Source organism: Papio anubis, chromosome 10 (genome assembly GCF_008728515.1).
Source record: "Papio anubis isolate 15944 chromosome 10, Panubis1.0, whole genome shotgun sequence".
NCBI classification, from domain to species: Eukaryota; Metazoa; Chordata; class Mammalia; order Primates; family Cercopithecidae; genus Papio; species Papio anubis.
The window spans coordinates 60458100-60474815 of NC_044985.1; the positions used below are offsets into that span (position 1 = coordinate 60458100).

The 16716-nt window shown below is 40.2% G+C and overlaps 2 long non-coding RNA genes across 3 annotated transcripts in view; one reads left to right on the top strand and one right to left on the bottom strand.

The window, feature by feature from the left end:
* The window catches only part of LOC103876342, a 165745-nt gene that overhangs the window by 101514 nt on the left and 47515 nt on the right, over positions 1-16716 (top strand). The gene's annotated exons all lie outside the window — the stretch shown is intronic.
* Positions 4047-16716, bottom strand: part of LOC110740904 — a 68929-nt gene continuing 56259 nt past the window's right edge. The window contains exons 3-4 of the long non-coding RNA XR_002516171.2: positions 8492-8579; positions 4047-4267 (exon numbers count right to left, since the gene is read on the bottom strand). This is a non-coding gene — a long non-coding RNA (uncharacterized LOC110740904). The remainder of the gene's footprint in view (positions 4268-8491; positions 8580-16716) is intronic.

Genomic DNA, 16716 nt, shown 5'->3' on the forward strand with positions numbered 1-16716 from the left:
GTAATCCCAGCACTTTGGGAGGCAAGACGGACGGGCAGGTCACTTGAGGTCAGGAGTTCAATGGCAAAACTCGTTTCTACCAAAAATACAAACAAACAAACAAAAAAATGCTGGGAGTGGTGGCGTATGCCTGTAATCCCAGCTACTCATTGGGGCTGAGGTAGGAGAATTGCTTGAACCCTGGAGGCAGAGGTTGCAATGAGTTGAGTTTGCATCAGTGCACTCCAGCCTGGGCAACAGAGTGAGAATTCATCTCAAAAATAATAATAATAATAATTTATGAGTCACTTTGTTATGCAGTATTACATTTGATCTTCAAAAGAACCTTGTGAAGTAGGAAGGCAGGTATCTTCATTTTACAGATGTGGAACTTGAGTCTCAAAGAGCACATGTGTCTGGTTCAAGGTCACTTATCAAGAAAACAGTAGAGTCAGGTCTTCTCATCCCTAATCCAGAGCAAGTCCACTAAATAAAGATTGAGAGAAGCTATATTTAAAAATGACAAATAGCTCCACCTCCTGTCCCCATGAGTTCTAGGCTTTTATGATTCTAGAGTAAGTGTCAAATCTTGAGTTTTAGAGAGGAAAGAACTAGAATTTAAAAAATAAAAATAAAAAATAAAAAAAGATTTCAAAGATGTGGGAGTATATGGGAGGGGGCTGGAGAGATAGATAGTAAAGGCATTGGAGGCCAAATAACTAAGGGAGGGGAGGAAAGGGTGGTGGCCAGACGTGTAGCACCATGGGGATCAGAGACAGTGCCAGGCACAGTGGGCTTGCATAGAAAGCTGTGGGAAATAGGTATTGAATAGTAAACAGCACCCAGATAGAGGAGGCTTTGACACAATTTACTTGGGAGGAAGTGAAGAGCCACTGACAGTTTGGGACAGGAGAATGATGTCACAAAAATGACTTTTTGCGAGGATTAGTTTAGTGGTATGCACGAAAAAGTAGCTATTATTGGCAAAGACACAAGTTATGATCCCATAGCAATTGTCCAAGCATGAGAGAACCTAAGACTACAAAAGAGAGCATACAGCCACAAGGATTTAATAATTCTCCAGGGAATTAGAAAAACTATTTTTAAATGTTATAAAGTATTCAAATAAATCAGTCCCAGCTGCTCGCCCTTCTTGAGAAATAGCTCCAAATTAAACTTGGCTTTTAGCAGACATGAAAAGGAAAATTAGGCAATCATCTAAAATCCAGGGCACGCCCTATATACTTCATAGGGCTCAATTTGTTTTTCTTATAATGTTGATGAAAATATTATCTGTCAAGCAAGAGAAACATTTCTCTAGGTTGCTAGCTTTTCAGATATCAATATTCTTATTAAAATACAATTTATAAGGTTGCTTTACTTCTTCTCTATTTTAAATGTATAAATGAAATCAAATGAATGCTAAATTTGGAGGTCAATAGAGGATTATTTTTTCCTTTGTGAGCTAAGGAACAGAATAGGATAATAGTAGGAATAAAGGAAAAAATTTAGTGTTTTGAATTGACTTTTCTAAAGTCTAGAGTCTTTACTATGGAGAATTCCACAAAACTTTGATACTTGCAAAGGGTCACAATATAAATTAATCTAACATCATGGCTTTAAGCTAAGCAAGATCTATTATTCCTAAATAGCCTCAGGCTAAATTCTGGACTAAGGTAAATTAGGTTTTAGACCTATGCAATTCTGCAGTATAAATTGTCACACTGGCTGGGTAAACTTGATGAGCAAGTTACTTAACATCTCTGGGCCTCAGTTTTCTCATCTGGGAAGTGGGGATAATAATAGTACTGCCTGCCCTCACAGATGAATTCTGCAAATATTAGTCACCATTGAGATTCATTCTCAATCCTCTCTGCGTACCCCTGCATTTTGTACATAGTGATCCTGGCCATCAGGATGTCCTCTCGGCAACACTTCATTTTCCCATCATTTGTGCTGCCTGCCCTGAGTTCCAGTTCACCCTCCTCAGTGCCCTAATTTTGACTAAGTTGAGAACCTGCTGCATGCCGAGATGTCAATGAATGTTCACATATCTCCGTGTCAACTTTTCCAGATATCTTGTTTGCATTTTAAAAGGGTTTAAAAGCCTTAAGCCAAACAGTGAAAATGGTATTAATTATAGGTTCCTCAATTGGTTAGTGAGGAAGATCATGGCAGGGAGAGAGAGAAAAAGGGCCTAAATCCCCACCCCCACCCCCCCACATTTTAAGGTAGCCTCTGGGGAGAATCTGAACTTCTGGTGGTTCCTGAGTGACTCCATAATCAACACCTAATGTTGTTGCTGCTCCAGCCATAACCCTGGCTCCTAGATCCGAGGGACATCAAAGTTGGTCCTATCATTAGGAACATTTTTATGGTTAATAGAATATGCCACCATCCCTTTCACATTCAGCGAACACAAAGACACATCTTCTAGCAAAGGGCTGCGTTTTGGTGTCTAATGTTCCAGCTACAGTAAAAGCCCACTGGCCTTCCTCCCGTGTTTATAAACACAAGCATTTAATCCACAGCTATGCCTCCATTGCTGAAGAGAGCTGCCCTGCATCCCTGCATAACAGGCTCTTTTTCTCTCAAACCAATTGTGGCACTTGCTTCCTTCGGCCCTGGTGCCTACCTACAGCTGTGCTTACTGAAGTGAGACTGTAATTTGCTACAGCATGCCAGAGTATTAATAGACAATTATTTATTGCAAATCTGAACCATTTATACTGTTTACTGGCTGAGACAATGTAAAATTTTGATCCAAATGTTAATGTGTCCATGACATTGCATAATTCTGTTCCATGCCATGGTTTTTCTCTTCTAAATGAATCGAATTTGCAGTACAAGGAAATGGCGTTTTTAATGGATGAGTGATTTACAGCCTCAAACTTATAAGGCTATTATTTGTGTAACTGAGGGAGAATTGACTAATTGCAATAACACAGCAAATTAGACAAATTTAGGATTGTACTGGGAACAAATTCATAGGGAGAAAATGAAAATAACTTGCAAAGTTCTTAAAGGGTAAATGAATAAATCTCACTTTAGCTTTACAGGGCAATTGTATTTTGGGGGCAGATCAGGTACCTTTGAGGCCAAACAGACTTATAAATATTCAATTGAGTAGAACATAGATAAAAATTACCTCTTCATAAAGAACCATATGTGTAGGAGAGAGCACTTCCAATTCTCCAAATGTTTGCTGAAATTGCCTACACAAATGTTTGCAGCAGTTGGGTGAAAACAAAGAGCTTTACAGTTATATGGTTTTCATGAAAAAGACACCAATTTTAGCATATTTACCTTCTATTTGTTGCAACACAATGCCAAGGAAGAGTGATTTCCTAATGGAGATCTTCATGATTTTTCAAAATAAAAAACGTGTATCAGCAAAAATAATACTTCTATCTTTCTGAGGTATTCCTCTTAGGCTGTTTATATCGATTCCTGTTATTTTTTACCTCTACTCACAGAAATTGTTAAGATAAAAAGTGCCTCAACACAGCTCTAATGAAATCTGAGAGCTACACTAGATGTCTAAACACAAGGACATTCAAAATTAAGACTCCTTTAATGTTTTAGTCTATGGGGCTCCCACAAATTAATGAGAGAAAACTAATTTGGGGTTACTCCAAAAATATCTCACAAATATTTGTGTGTCAGTCCAAATTTCAGTTAACCCTTGAACAGTGCGAGCGTTAGGGGTGCTGACCCCCGTGCAGTAAAAAATTCTAATGTGGCCGGGCACAGTGTCTCACATCTATAATCCCAGCACTTTGGGAGGCCGAGGTGGGGGGATTACTTGAGGTCAGGAGTTCCAGACCAGCCTGGCCAACATAGTGAAACCCCATCTCTACTAAAAATACAAAAATCGGCTGAACGTGGTGGCACACACCTGTAATCCCAGCTACTTGGGAGGCTGAGGCAGGAGAATTGCTTGAACCCAGAAGGTAGAGATTGTAGTAAGCAGAGATCGTGCCACTGCACTCCAGCCTGGGCAACAGAGCGAGACTCCATCTCAAAAAAAAAAAAAAAAAAATTCTCATGTAACTCGATTCCCCAAAACTTCACTGCTGATAGTCTACTGTTGACTGGGAGCCTTGTGAAATACATACATACATATTTTGTATATTACATGTATTAGACACTGTATTTGTGCAATAAAATAAGTTAGCAAAAAGATAATGTTATTAAGAAAATCATAAGGAAGAGAAAATATATTTACCGTAAGTGGGAGTAGATCATCATAAAGGTCTTCATCCTTGTCATCTTCACATGGAGTGGGCTGAGGAAGAGAAATGGTTGGTTTTGCTGTCTCAAGGGTGGCAGAGGTGGAAGAGATAGAGGAGGTGGAAAAGATAGAGGAGGTGGAAGAGGAGGCAGGAGAGGCAGGCACACTCCATGTAACTTTTACTGAAAAAATTCCAAATATAAGTGGACTCTCACAGTTCAAACCTATGTTGTTCAAAGGTTAGCTGTGTATACAAAATGGCCTTCTCTTCTCTAATGGCAAGACCCTCCCTCCCACTGGTGTTAGTGATTGCTTCCTTGGTTTTCTTTCCTGCTCCCTGCGACCAATAGCATCCTCTTCGAGTCTGTTCTCCACAATTCAGCTAATGATCTTCTTTCTCAAATATATGCCTTGTCTTGCCTCTCCCCTGAAAAAAACCCTCCCCAGAAAGATCAGGATAGAGAAATACTTTATCATGGTGTACACAGTCCTTCTCTACTTCACAGCGGATACCTTGCCACCATCTCTCTTTCTGGTTCTCCCCTTTTCTTGTCCCCCAGCAAGCTCCAGGTGACTTGTAATCCTTGGAAACAGGCTTTGTGCTTATCTCTAATTTCAGGGCCTTTGTGCATTCTTGATCCTTCTCGCTTTGTGGTGCTTTCCCCACTCTCTTTGCTTGGCTCTTACTGATGCTTCAAGAATGGTTTTGGATGACATCTTCCCCGGGAAGCCTTGGCTGAGCCCACCAGTCAGTCGGCTTCCCCTTGGCTTCTCCTACTTCCCATCACTGTAGTGCCACACCCAGTTTAGAATGCTGGGTCTTTAACTACTTTCTCCACTGAGGTAGAAGCTCCTGGAAGGCATGACTTGTCTTCTTTACTGGGCTTAACCACAGGATAAACACCCAGCAAATATATGAGGAATAAGTGAAATGTATCTTGAATACCTACTTTGTTCCAGGCACTGAACAACGTCCTGGGGGAATACAGAAATGGTTTGTGCGCAGTCCCTTCTCCCAAATAGAATAGCTTATAATTCAGTAAAGTTATGTAAGAAATCCAGAAATAACAGCAGAATATGATAAGAGCCAGAAGAAAGGCAGGAGTTGCCATAGGGTTTTAGAAAATTGAGATTCATTCTTTAAAAACCACTATCTTCTCTTTGTTTCTCTCTGTCTCACTCACTTAATCACTTTGAAATCAAGCAGACCTCGAATTAAATCTGCATTCAACCACTTATTAAGTATGTGACCTCGGACAATTTTTGTAAGCTTCAATTTCCTCATCTGTAAAATGAAGATAATATTTACCTTAGAGGGTGCAGTGAAGATTGTGCAAAGGGCCAAGAGCATAGAAGACTCAGCAAATGGCGTTGAGAATATTATTTCAAGGCAATGTGCCACTTGTTCTCTCAAAGCTGCTCCACTGTACTTCAAGTTTTATTACTCAGCATCTCATATTTCAACTATTAAAAAGATATCTTTAGAGTAGGAATCTTATCTACACATGGCAAATAGCTTGTTTTCAAAATAGGACACAATATACTACTCAGTTTTTTCCAATATTGATTATAAGTTAATATTTGGAAGGGTTTCCTTGTTACTGATAAGCTTGAATTTGGGGCTTTTTGAAATTTTAAGGATGCGAGGATAGAAACCATAGCTTACACTCCGCAGGTTGTCAAAGACTTTTTGCTGAATTTAAATTGCCAAACTTAAAACATCTGATTTATTTATGCAGTACATATTTATTGGGTTCTTGGATAGACCCTCTTGCTGTATCCATCTTTCCTTCCACAGACCTCCATCTCAAATGGAAAAGTATCGGGGGAAATGGAAAGCAGCAACCAACTGCAGCAATGTACACAAGTAGTGAAATGAAGCAATGACTGGTTGAAATTGAATCAGATTTTAGTGTCAATTACAGTGCCTATGTCAGAGTAAGGACCAAACACCATTTCTACAACTTACATGATAAATTAAGCCAAGACAATTATCTACTACATTAATACTGGATTCAGGGTTATATACTGGTCAAGAATTTGGATTGCAAAATTAGACCTGTATAATTGTGATTTTTTACAAATTACTTAGTCTTTTTAGACTCCAAATTCTTCAACCATTTCATGGGGATTGTAAAACCAACCTTGTGAGGTTGCTTTGTAAGTCAGTTGAGATAATGCATGTAAAACACTTAACACATAGATAACTCATTGCATGGATATTTTTAGTATCATTTTGAAGATGTCATGGACATGGTGGCAATTTAAAAAACACTAAGTTAAGGGCAGCTGTTTGAGAGACAAGATGATTGTATTATCGTTACTTAGCTGAATGCTTAGTCCATACTCATTGGACGGTGTGCTCTTGTATTTCTGCAGATTGCCCAAGAATGGGCAAGAAATAGGATCAATAGATCTGAATGTCTTAACTAAATCAATGCAAATAGAAAGTTTGAATTATGCTTAAAATAACCAGCTACTACCTTCTGTACATGCAAAATTGGAACATGGAAATATTAATTAAAAAGGAAACATTTTTGGACTCTATCATGAGAAGCTAGTTGTTTGGCTCAGTCCTCTGCCTTTAGGAAAAGCCTCTAATTAGTTTTCAAGAATTTTATTCTAATCTGCAATCACAGAAACACGCTGACAATGTTGAAAGAAAATAGACATCAGACAAATTTCAACTCAAGTTCCCATTTTGGAACAAAGCTTGCAGCACATTACATTACTTACATAACTTACATTAATTACATTACTTACACATCTTTGGAATACAATAATCTTGTATTAAATATTTTGTGTTAAAGGGATTACATTTGTTAATTTTATTCATTGAAAATATGCAGGTTCTATAACTGTTTAGATGCTTCTTCACTTTTCAATACTCAGAGTCTCTCAAATTAGCAGTAGCTTGGGCCACTCTCTTGACCACTGTGGTGTTATAGCCTTTCCAATGTATTCATCTGGTTCATGCCTGATTTTGAGCAACAGGGGGAAAATATTCCTTATTCATGTTAAATGTATTTATTTTACTTTCACATCTCATTCAAGAAGAGAAGCCAGAAACAGGAATATGTTGTTTAAGAGCCAGTTTTAAATTGTGTCCAATGGAAGAATTCCATGGGAGTTGCGTAGGGCTGTGTCACTGATGTACATCAAGAGGAATTCAGATTTTATATTATTTGTTCTAAACCAGAACATTTTACTTATTATTCATAATACATGTTGAAAGCAGACACCAAAATGGCTCATTTGGAGCCTTTTCTTCTCGCCTGCTAATGCACATTAAAGCCAGTACACATTCTGTATTACAGATCCATAAAATGCATTTGCATAATATTGAAATTATAATCCCAAATGTGTACTAAAAACCTTTATGAAAAATTGTTACTGCTCAGCTACTATACAGTGGCTAATTTTTAATCTTCAGCCTCTCAGCTGCGAGTAAAGATGGGGTATTCTTTAAATAAAAATCTCAGGAGTCAGATCCTGGAAACTTAACTCTACCCTCTTTGAAGTAGGCTGTTTTGAGGGGGAGAAATAGACTATCCACAGTGCTAACCAGCTGCCTCCATGGTGATTCTGGTATTTTGTGGACTGATGTCTTGAATTTTTAGATCAGGTGAGAGGATCTTTAACCTGCCTTGCATCACCAATGGGATGAGCAAAAAAGCCCTCTGGAGCAGAATCAAAGTGGCTGAGGTGGCAAATATTTTAGCAGAGAATACCACTGGCCACTGCTTCTTGAATGCCACCTATGTCCTCAGTGCTGCGGTGGACCTTGGAATAAATTACAACAGTGAACCCTCACAATAATTCCGTGAGCTAGCTAGCTGTCCTTGATGGTGAGACATTGAGACTGCGTCTCAGAGAAGCTAAGCACTTGCTACATCTCTCATTTCTCCAATGTAGACCCTATCTGTTGCATATTCTAACTGCTGTATCCAAGAAGAGTGTTTAATTTATATGTTTGAGTCGTCAAATGATTCCACAACTCTGCTTTCAAATACTTCCCAGAAAGTTCTAGATGAGACTTTCCAAAATTAACATCACAGAGTTACATTTCTACCAGGCCTTTTTGACATATACTTTAATAAGAGGAACCCTGATAAACAGGCTGAATTCTCACCTTGTGCATAGTGGGGTCCAGTTGGAGAGTGGGCCTGCATTTCCTCTGTGGAAATGGTCATCTCTTGGTCACGGGACCTTTTTGCCTTTTTCCATGGCCCTAGGCAGAAGTTTACCCTCTGTGTAATGTCAGGCAGTTCTACTCACCAAATTGTGAAGTAAGGAAATGTTCCTTGGTGCCCTCCTACCAGACTCGACCTCCTTCTTCCTCTTCTCCATCTTCTGAAATGTATAGCTGCAGGAGGGGAACGAGAAAACATAGGTCAAACAGGCATGTCCCCGTGTCCCCCATTCCACTCCCACCCTGCACCCTGCCATGGCCATCGGATCCTAGTGGCTTTTATTTTATTTTATTTTAAGAATCAAGAAGGGAACCAGAGATAAGACAGAATGAATTCCCTACTTTATTTGGGGGATTTTGGTTTGGAAAAGAGTTCCCTTATTTTCTGTTAGTCATTTATTTAATATTCATTTATTTGATGTTAATAGATATTATAGATAGTACCAATGCCAAAGGTATAATAGTTCTAAAATTATTTTTTTATGCTGTGGAAAGTATGTCTCTCTTCTACTCCTTTTTGAAAACACACAAACAATAGCATAGTATATGTGATATTTTGCACCTAATTTTGAAAATGTGTATCTTAGAAATCCTTTTTTACAAGGCCATGTAGAGCTACCTCTTTCTTTAACACAGATATGCTATAACTTATTTAATCAGTCTTCTTTTGGTGGATATCAAGGTTGTTTCCAATTATTTGCTATTAAAAACATTGCTGCAATAAATCATGAATCCATAGGTCATTTTGAAATGTATGAATAGATCTAAGAGATACAGTCCTGGAAATGTAATTGTAGGGTCACAGGACAAACACACTTTTTTTTTTTTTTAATACTTTAAGTTCTAGGGTACATGTGCACAATGTGCAGGTTTGTTACATATGTATACATGTGCCATGTTGGTTAATTTTGGTAGATTTTGCGAAATTGTCCACCCTAGAGATTGTACCAGTTTAAACTCCCTCTCCCTTCAACCTACTAGCAGCAGTGCACGAAAGTCCCTTAGTTTAACCCTTTAGATCAAGAGGTTCTGGTAGGATATGGCTGAGATTTGAGAGAAGATGGACTTACGGGAAGGTCGGACAGAAGCCTGGCTTTGTAGACTGAATGTCTAACCTCTTCTCAGGCAAGCTACGAAAGAAAAGGACTAGGAAACTCTTAATAAGACCATTCTATTCATTTCAAAGACTCCGAAATAAACCCAAACATATGGGTCTCCTGTCTGCTGCTAAAAATCTCCAGGAGGTAAATTCCATAGCCTTCTTGGGTAAACTATTTGGCTTCTCACAACTCTTTTGAAAGTCAGGACATTTTTCCTGATGTCTAATATAAATCTTTCCTGCCTAGATCCACTTGTGAAAAACATGTACTAACATTTCCCTGAAGCAATGCAAGTTCAACTGGCTAGATAACATTATGCTCTAATTTCATGGCTAAAGTATATATCCTCCTTTTTTGCTTTAATAGCAGGCATCTCTTAAGTCATTTTTAGAAACGTTTAATACCCACACAAGGGAACATGAGCCCTTTTATTGTGTCCCATCTTTGTTTTAGCTATGGACTTTACAAAGACTGTGTGTGTGGTGTGTGTACTTTAAAATTCTGCAGTGCCCTCTTGTTTTCTTTTTCTCATATATTATAATCATAGAATTGTGATACCTTGTCATTAAATGCTGATTAACATACAGCTTTCTTAACAACACATTCAATATCACTTCTGCTGAAGGCAACAATGTCTGTAACTGAGAGGCTTGTAGGTCGTTTCTGAGTATATCTTTCTCCTGCTGTCTAGATACAATAACTATTTTAGGAACATTTGGCATCCAAAAAATCCCAGCATTGTGCAAATTAAAACATCTGCTTATACTTTGACACTCTCATTCTTCAAAGGTTAGTTGGATTTGCGGTTGCTTTGTTCAACAAGACTGCTCTTAGAGCTCAAGGATGCACATTTAATTATTGGGAAGATCTGTTTGACAGAGTTGTGGGAGAAAAAGATCACCCATCATATTCAGACCAGCATTAACATTTTTATAGAACAAGATTGCCTGAGAGTCAAAGAAGAGGGGAAAACTCCAGGAAAATAAATATGAATCTATTTGGTCACTGGTCTTCCACTGATTTACAAGACTCCAACCAACGACTCTTTGCTCTGTTCCCCAGAACTCATCAGCTTGCTGTTAAACTGGCATTTCTGATTCTGCCGAGGTTAAAGACAGCAAAGTAAACTCTGTTTCCAACAATAAATAACAGAGGGAGTTTTTCTTTTCATTCAAAAAGGCTTTAGATCACAGCAGACAGCTACAACCAGGTGCATTTAGCTACATTTGTCATTGCCACAAATGCAAAACATGTAAAGAATCCGTGGCAAACAGGTCAAGATCCAGCCTTTTTCTACCCTAAATATTTTTTTTTCCATCTGTAATTGTTACCATTGCAGTAACAAAGGCCGAGGTGCCAGTAGTAAAGCCAGTATCTCCTGATTGGTTTATTTATGCAAGTCATTGACGCCAGGTAACAGACTGAACACTGGAAGGCTTTCTGTGTCTCAGGCCAAAGACTAGTAATCTTCTCCCTGGGCAATGCCGAGATAACACATGTCAAGAGGCAGCAGTGACTCGCAAGCCAACTCATCACTCACCTCATCCCATCACCAGCCTGGACCCCTTTCATTGCCATTCCGAGGGGGCCTACAGACCTTAGCTGTTGCACAGGGAAGAAAAGGATAGGAGAAGGGGGAATGCATAACACATGCAGCAAGAGGGATTTGGTGACGCAGGAACCAGCAGGTGAACAACGACTCATTTGGAAACATGCAGCTGGGTGTGTGTTATTTGCATATCAGAGACCCTTTGTTAAAGTGGCTTGCCCAGCTGTGTGGGCACATTGGTGGGGTGGGCAGGGGGGGAGGGGGGTGCTGGTCAGAAGCAGAAGATGAATTCTCAGACAAAACAGAGTGACTTGCTGTCTAATTAGTGCACAGGTTGAGGATGGTGTGCTCATGGGGGACCTGCTGCAGAAAAGCTGCGTGCTTCTGAGATTTATTTTCCTTCTGCCAAGTATATTATTTCCAAACTCGCCTTTTCAAGATCTTGCAAATTCCCTTCAAAAAAAAAAATGATTTAACAATTTAAGGAAAACAGCAGCAAAACAAAAGCCATGTTGATGAGGGACAGAGGTAAGGTTGGGTTTGAAATGAGTGACGAACCTCGTAATGAGGTGTGCAGCTTTGTATATGAAGCGATTTCTCTGCGGTACTTTTCCAGATGTGATGGAATACATTTATTTTTGTGCTCATCTGAACTGAAATAATACAAATGAGATACTAAAAAGATATCATTACGTGCAGAAGTAGGCGAAGAATTTAGAATCCCAATTCTATAAGTTAACAGCTGTGCGTAAAGCAATTCAGAAATGCTTCGAGTCTGTAGGTTGCCTGGGAATCTCTGTCTAGCTCGTATGGACTTGTGACAATCTACGTGTGAATCCTGCATGTTGATAGTTCAAGGCTACTTTATTTCAGGCAGAAATAAATAGCTGGTAGTAAGAAGTCTGTCTCCATTGAAAGCCTGCAGTACAGCTGAATACAGCCACTGCAGTAGTGCCATAAAACGGGATGAGTTTAAAACTACCAGATGGTACCCTGTACAGTGCCTGAAATAAAATGGAGAATTAGGGTGCCCCAAGGTGTGCACAGGAAAGGCAATTACATGAAATAAATGTGCCTCGGGCCTACAGGATGCTCAAGTATGCTACACAGGAGACATATAGTACATCTGGTGAACAGATTTTATCACACACTGGAAAGCCATAAAGCATGTCGTTGAGTATCGGAACCCCGTCTTACAATGACATTTTACCTGTGTTGCTATTCAGTGCTGTTTATTTTAAAAGGTGCTGTAATCTCGATGATGTGTTTTAAAAGCCTCCTTAACAATGTTTTCTACTATGTCCCATTTTGGGGGGTACAGATTGATTCAATGCAATGAAAGTCTGTGGACAAATAGCCACTCTGGTCACACGAGATCTTGTTTTTATTTCATTTATCTCATTGCTGATATGATTTGAGTAATAGGATTATACTTGTCAGCACTCCCCATTTGGGAAAATGCCAACATATTTTTAATGCTATTTCCCACATCTCCGTTGTATTGTCTGTCGTTTCACTAGAGTTTCCCTCTCCACCCACTCCTCCTTTTTCTTAACATTCAAAGAAAAAGTGATTTTTTTAGTGGTGGGGGTTTGTGAGGAGGATTTATTGGCACGGAGCCATTTCTTGCTTCTTCCTCCGCAGACGCAAATCTGCTTTCTGTTTGAAAATGATGTGCTTCTCTTCCGTTGTAAAAATGGCTGAGGAACACATAACATTCATTATTGTTTTAAGAGTTGCTGTAATAAAATCCTCTCAGTACTTAAAGATAGTTTTAGTGTCCCTCCTAGGATTCATTCTAGCTTTGATAATTGGGTAATTGCATCCCCTCCCCCACCAATAAATATTTTCACCCAATTAAGTTTAAAACTATAATAAATTTTAAAGAATTATAGTCTAAAAATTCATACCCTAGAACCAGTATTAAGTATGAATATTTATCTTAAGCCATCAAGCAGTGCAGCCTGTTTAGATGCTCCCATACCTTCTGTGCAGCGTCCTAGCTCCCAAGAGCTGCTGCTGGCGGTGCGGCTTCCCCGAGTGCCAGGAAGACGTGTGCCCTTTACTGCCTGTATGGTTTTCGGACAAAGCAATCCTTTACTTTCACGTTCCTGTCCTTCTTTGTTTCCATGCAGCATTATTAATTTGTTCACTCATTCATTCATTCCTGTCTTCAGTAAATTCTAACTCAGTGATTGGGCCCATGCTTATGGTTGAAGCTGGGTGTGGAGAGATGCATAGAGGGACCAAGTGGCTGCCCTGACACAGCCCACAGCTTATTAATACTTTCACTCCCTCCTATTCACTCCACAAACCAATGCATCCAGATACATCTTCCAGGCCCTTATTACAGGTTCACCCTCTGTTGCACAAGAGCATATACTCTCAATACTAAAGGGCAACTAAATGACACGGGACACTACCACCATTGCTCAGATGTGTAATAAATGCAGATTGGCACCCAGAAGACAGCTAAGGAGTTCACATTTCAAACTCCAGCCCAACAGAGACTCCAAACCTCCTGTTCCCTCATGTTGAAAATAGAAATTCAATCACAGCCCCCAAAGCTGGTAGCTTTTGGCAACAGTAACACCTGGAGCTCTGGAGCCAGGAGCAAGGACAAAAGGGCACCACTGGCAAAGCCGAAGCTGAGGTCTGGGAGAAGGGAAAAGTGCAGCTGCAGCAAGAGTGAAAGAGGAATTGATGACTAGGAGAAGAAAGAGAGCCAAAAAGAACAAATCAGTAGGCCCAGCTGGTGGATGTGGAGAGGGTGGACCCTGGACTCTGGAGCTCTGTTGGGCACTGACCCGGTCTCCCCACCACCATGGTTTTCCTCAGTCCTGCTGCCTTCCTTCATCCACTTTGTCCCCTTCTCCTAAGCCAGCCCATCCTATCCTGCTGTCCACAAATGCCCAGGTTTGTTCTTCCTTGATCAGCGCCTCCACCACCACTATCAAGGCTTAACCATCTCTGCCCCATTTCCACCCATCACCTTGCAGGAAAAGAGCATGGCAGCATTGCATGCCCAGGTGGTCATATTTCAGAGGACACATTGTGAAAACAATGACATAGACACACAAAAACAGTGATGCTGAATCTCTAGGTAATGTGGTTTTGGGTGCTGAGCTCTATTAATAAAGAATATGTCAATGATAATATTCAGTTGGTGAAAAAAATTAGAAAAAACCATTTAGCTTCTAAAACCTGATGTATATGTCAAGAATTTCTTGGGCCGGGCACGGTGGCTCAAGCCTGTAATCCCAGCACTTTGGGAGGCCAAGACGGGCGGATCACGAGGTCAGGAGATCAAGACCATCCTGGCTAACATGGTGAAACCCCGTCTCTACTAAAAAATACAAAAAACTAGCCGGGCGAGGTGATGGGCGCCTGTAGTCCCAGCTACACGGGAGGCTGAGGCAGGAGAATGGCGTGAACCCGGGAGGCGGAGTTTGCAGTGAGCCGAGATCCGGCCACTGCACTCCAGCCCGGGCGACAGAGCGAGACTCCGTCTCAAAAAAAAAAAAAAAAAAAATTTCTGAGGACATCAACAGGGAAGTTGTGTTTAAAATTCAGGATCATAATACCCCCAAAAAATCAGAATCTAGTAACTTTTCTTCTTCAAAACCTTTCTGATGGGATTCTAGGTGAGGGCGTTGGCAATGGTGGCAATTGGGGTTCACCAAGAAGAAACATTCAAAAAATTGAAGTTCAAAGCTAAGCTGGAGCTAAAACCAGTCCGGTATTTGGCTCTTTATATCACACACAGTACTGGTCAAGAGGATGGCAATCATAACTTTGTTTTATTTACTCTGAAATATTTCAGACAACTTCAATTAGTTACAAACATTTCATTTGAAGAAATACAAGTAATAGATGTCAGAGAATGGTCTAAGTGAAGGGCAGGAAAAGATGACTGGGAAGAATTTGTGAGAAAAGTCTTTGTGTCTGTATTTGCTCTTTACTATATTCAGATTTTTCATCAGTTCTTAATCAGCACTATAAGCAGAAGTTGCAGGCAAGGGCAGGAGAATGGCATTGGTAGTTCTCTGCAAGCTATGAGGGAGAAGTATGTGGGGGAAGGAGTTCTTGGTATGAACTGTACAAGTTTGTTTCAATGCTGTTTCTCCAAGGGCAGGTTGGGCTACAGGTGGCTGCTTTCTGGCAGATGCCAGTTGGCATGTCACCTGAGGGTGGAGTTTTCAGAAGGAAGGGATCAGACCAGAATTAGCCTAGGTTCCAAGGAGCCTCCCCTATGGATGCAGTCTGAGCAGGTGTGGAGAAAGGTCGTTTCCATGGCAGCTGTCACTAGGCGCTCTGCCAGGGAGGCTGACTGGTACTTAGTGGACTGGATGCAAGATGTCAACATCTCCAAAGTATCCTGCTGTATGAACAATCCGTGAGCAGCACCCAGCTTCCAGCAAGCAAGGCTTTCGAGCATGATAGGGAAAAAGAGAGTGAATGCACCAAACTCCTACGGCTGTTGTTTCCCAGCTGTGCAGCCTCGGGCAGGTTAAGCCTCAGTTCTCCACTCTACAAAGTGGGCATGAAAATAGTAGTGCTTTCCTTATAAAACTATCATGAAGAATCAATGAGACAATCCACATAAAAGTACATGGCCTGGCTTATAGTAAGGACTCAATCATTTTTAGCTATTGTTACAAATAATAGCTCTAGGCAAGGATGAATGAACTAGAGCTGTAGAGAGGAGCACAGGGAAATGGGATTCTCTTTGGAGCATCATAGAAAAGCATCAGAAAGCATATAAAAGAAAAAATAGGGGAAGGCACAATGGGGGTTGAGGACATACAGGTGGTGAGAAATGAAATTAGATTGGACCCACTTTTCACCTAATGTCGCAAGATTTTCCATCATTAAGGATCCTCGGCCAAGGGATGGGAATCTTTTGGGATAAGCAGAGGCAAGTGGTGGGTGTGGGAGAGCAAATCAGAGACCATTCTAGAAGTTGGCCTGGTGGCAATAAGTGATGAGAATTGCATGGGTGCTTACCCAGTAGCTGTTGGGTGCCGTAAAAGGTGGGTTACAGCTATTATGCTACATGTGGGTATAAAGACAGGGGAAGTAGGGAAAGGGGCCCTGTGGGTAAATGTTGGCTATTAGTATGCAAACCAAAGTCAGGACAATCTGGGTTTTGACTCCAGAGATTTTGCCAAAGCCAATTGAAGGTCTTTAGACACCAGAGGTTCTACAGGGTCTCAACATGTCATGGTACAAATGGGAAGGTTTTGTGCTTGTAGAAAAGTGGTGACATTGAGGAGCAAAGAGAAACCTGTTCATAAGGCCTTAAACAACATCACATGCTGGTATTCATTTTTTTTAAGGTGACAGTAAAATACATTTTAATATCCAGGGAAAATAAGAATGTAATAAAATATGAAACTTGAATTGACCTAGAGATAATTTCAGAATGTTCTGAAGATAAAAATGATTGAAAAAATAGCTGATGTATCAGAATGCACCAGCAGAGTAATGTAGGATGAACCAGAAACAAAGCTGTAGAAATATTTCCATGCCAATACCATTAACTAAACAAATCTGAGATTTGTGAGGCTTAGAGATCAGCAAAGACCTTGCTATAGCTAACAACTCAGTGCTGGATAAGAGAATAAGAAATTGAATTGTCTAGGGTACAGATAAGAAATAG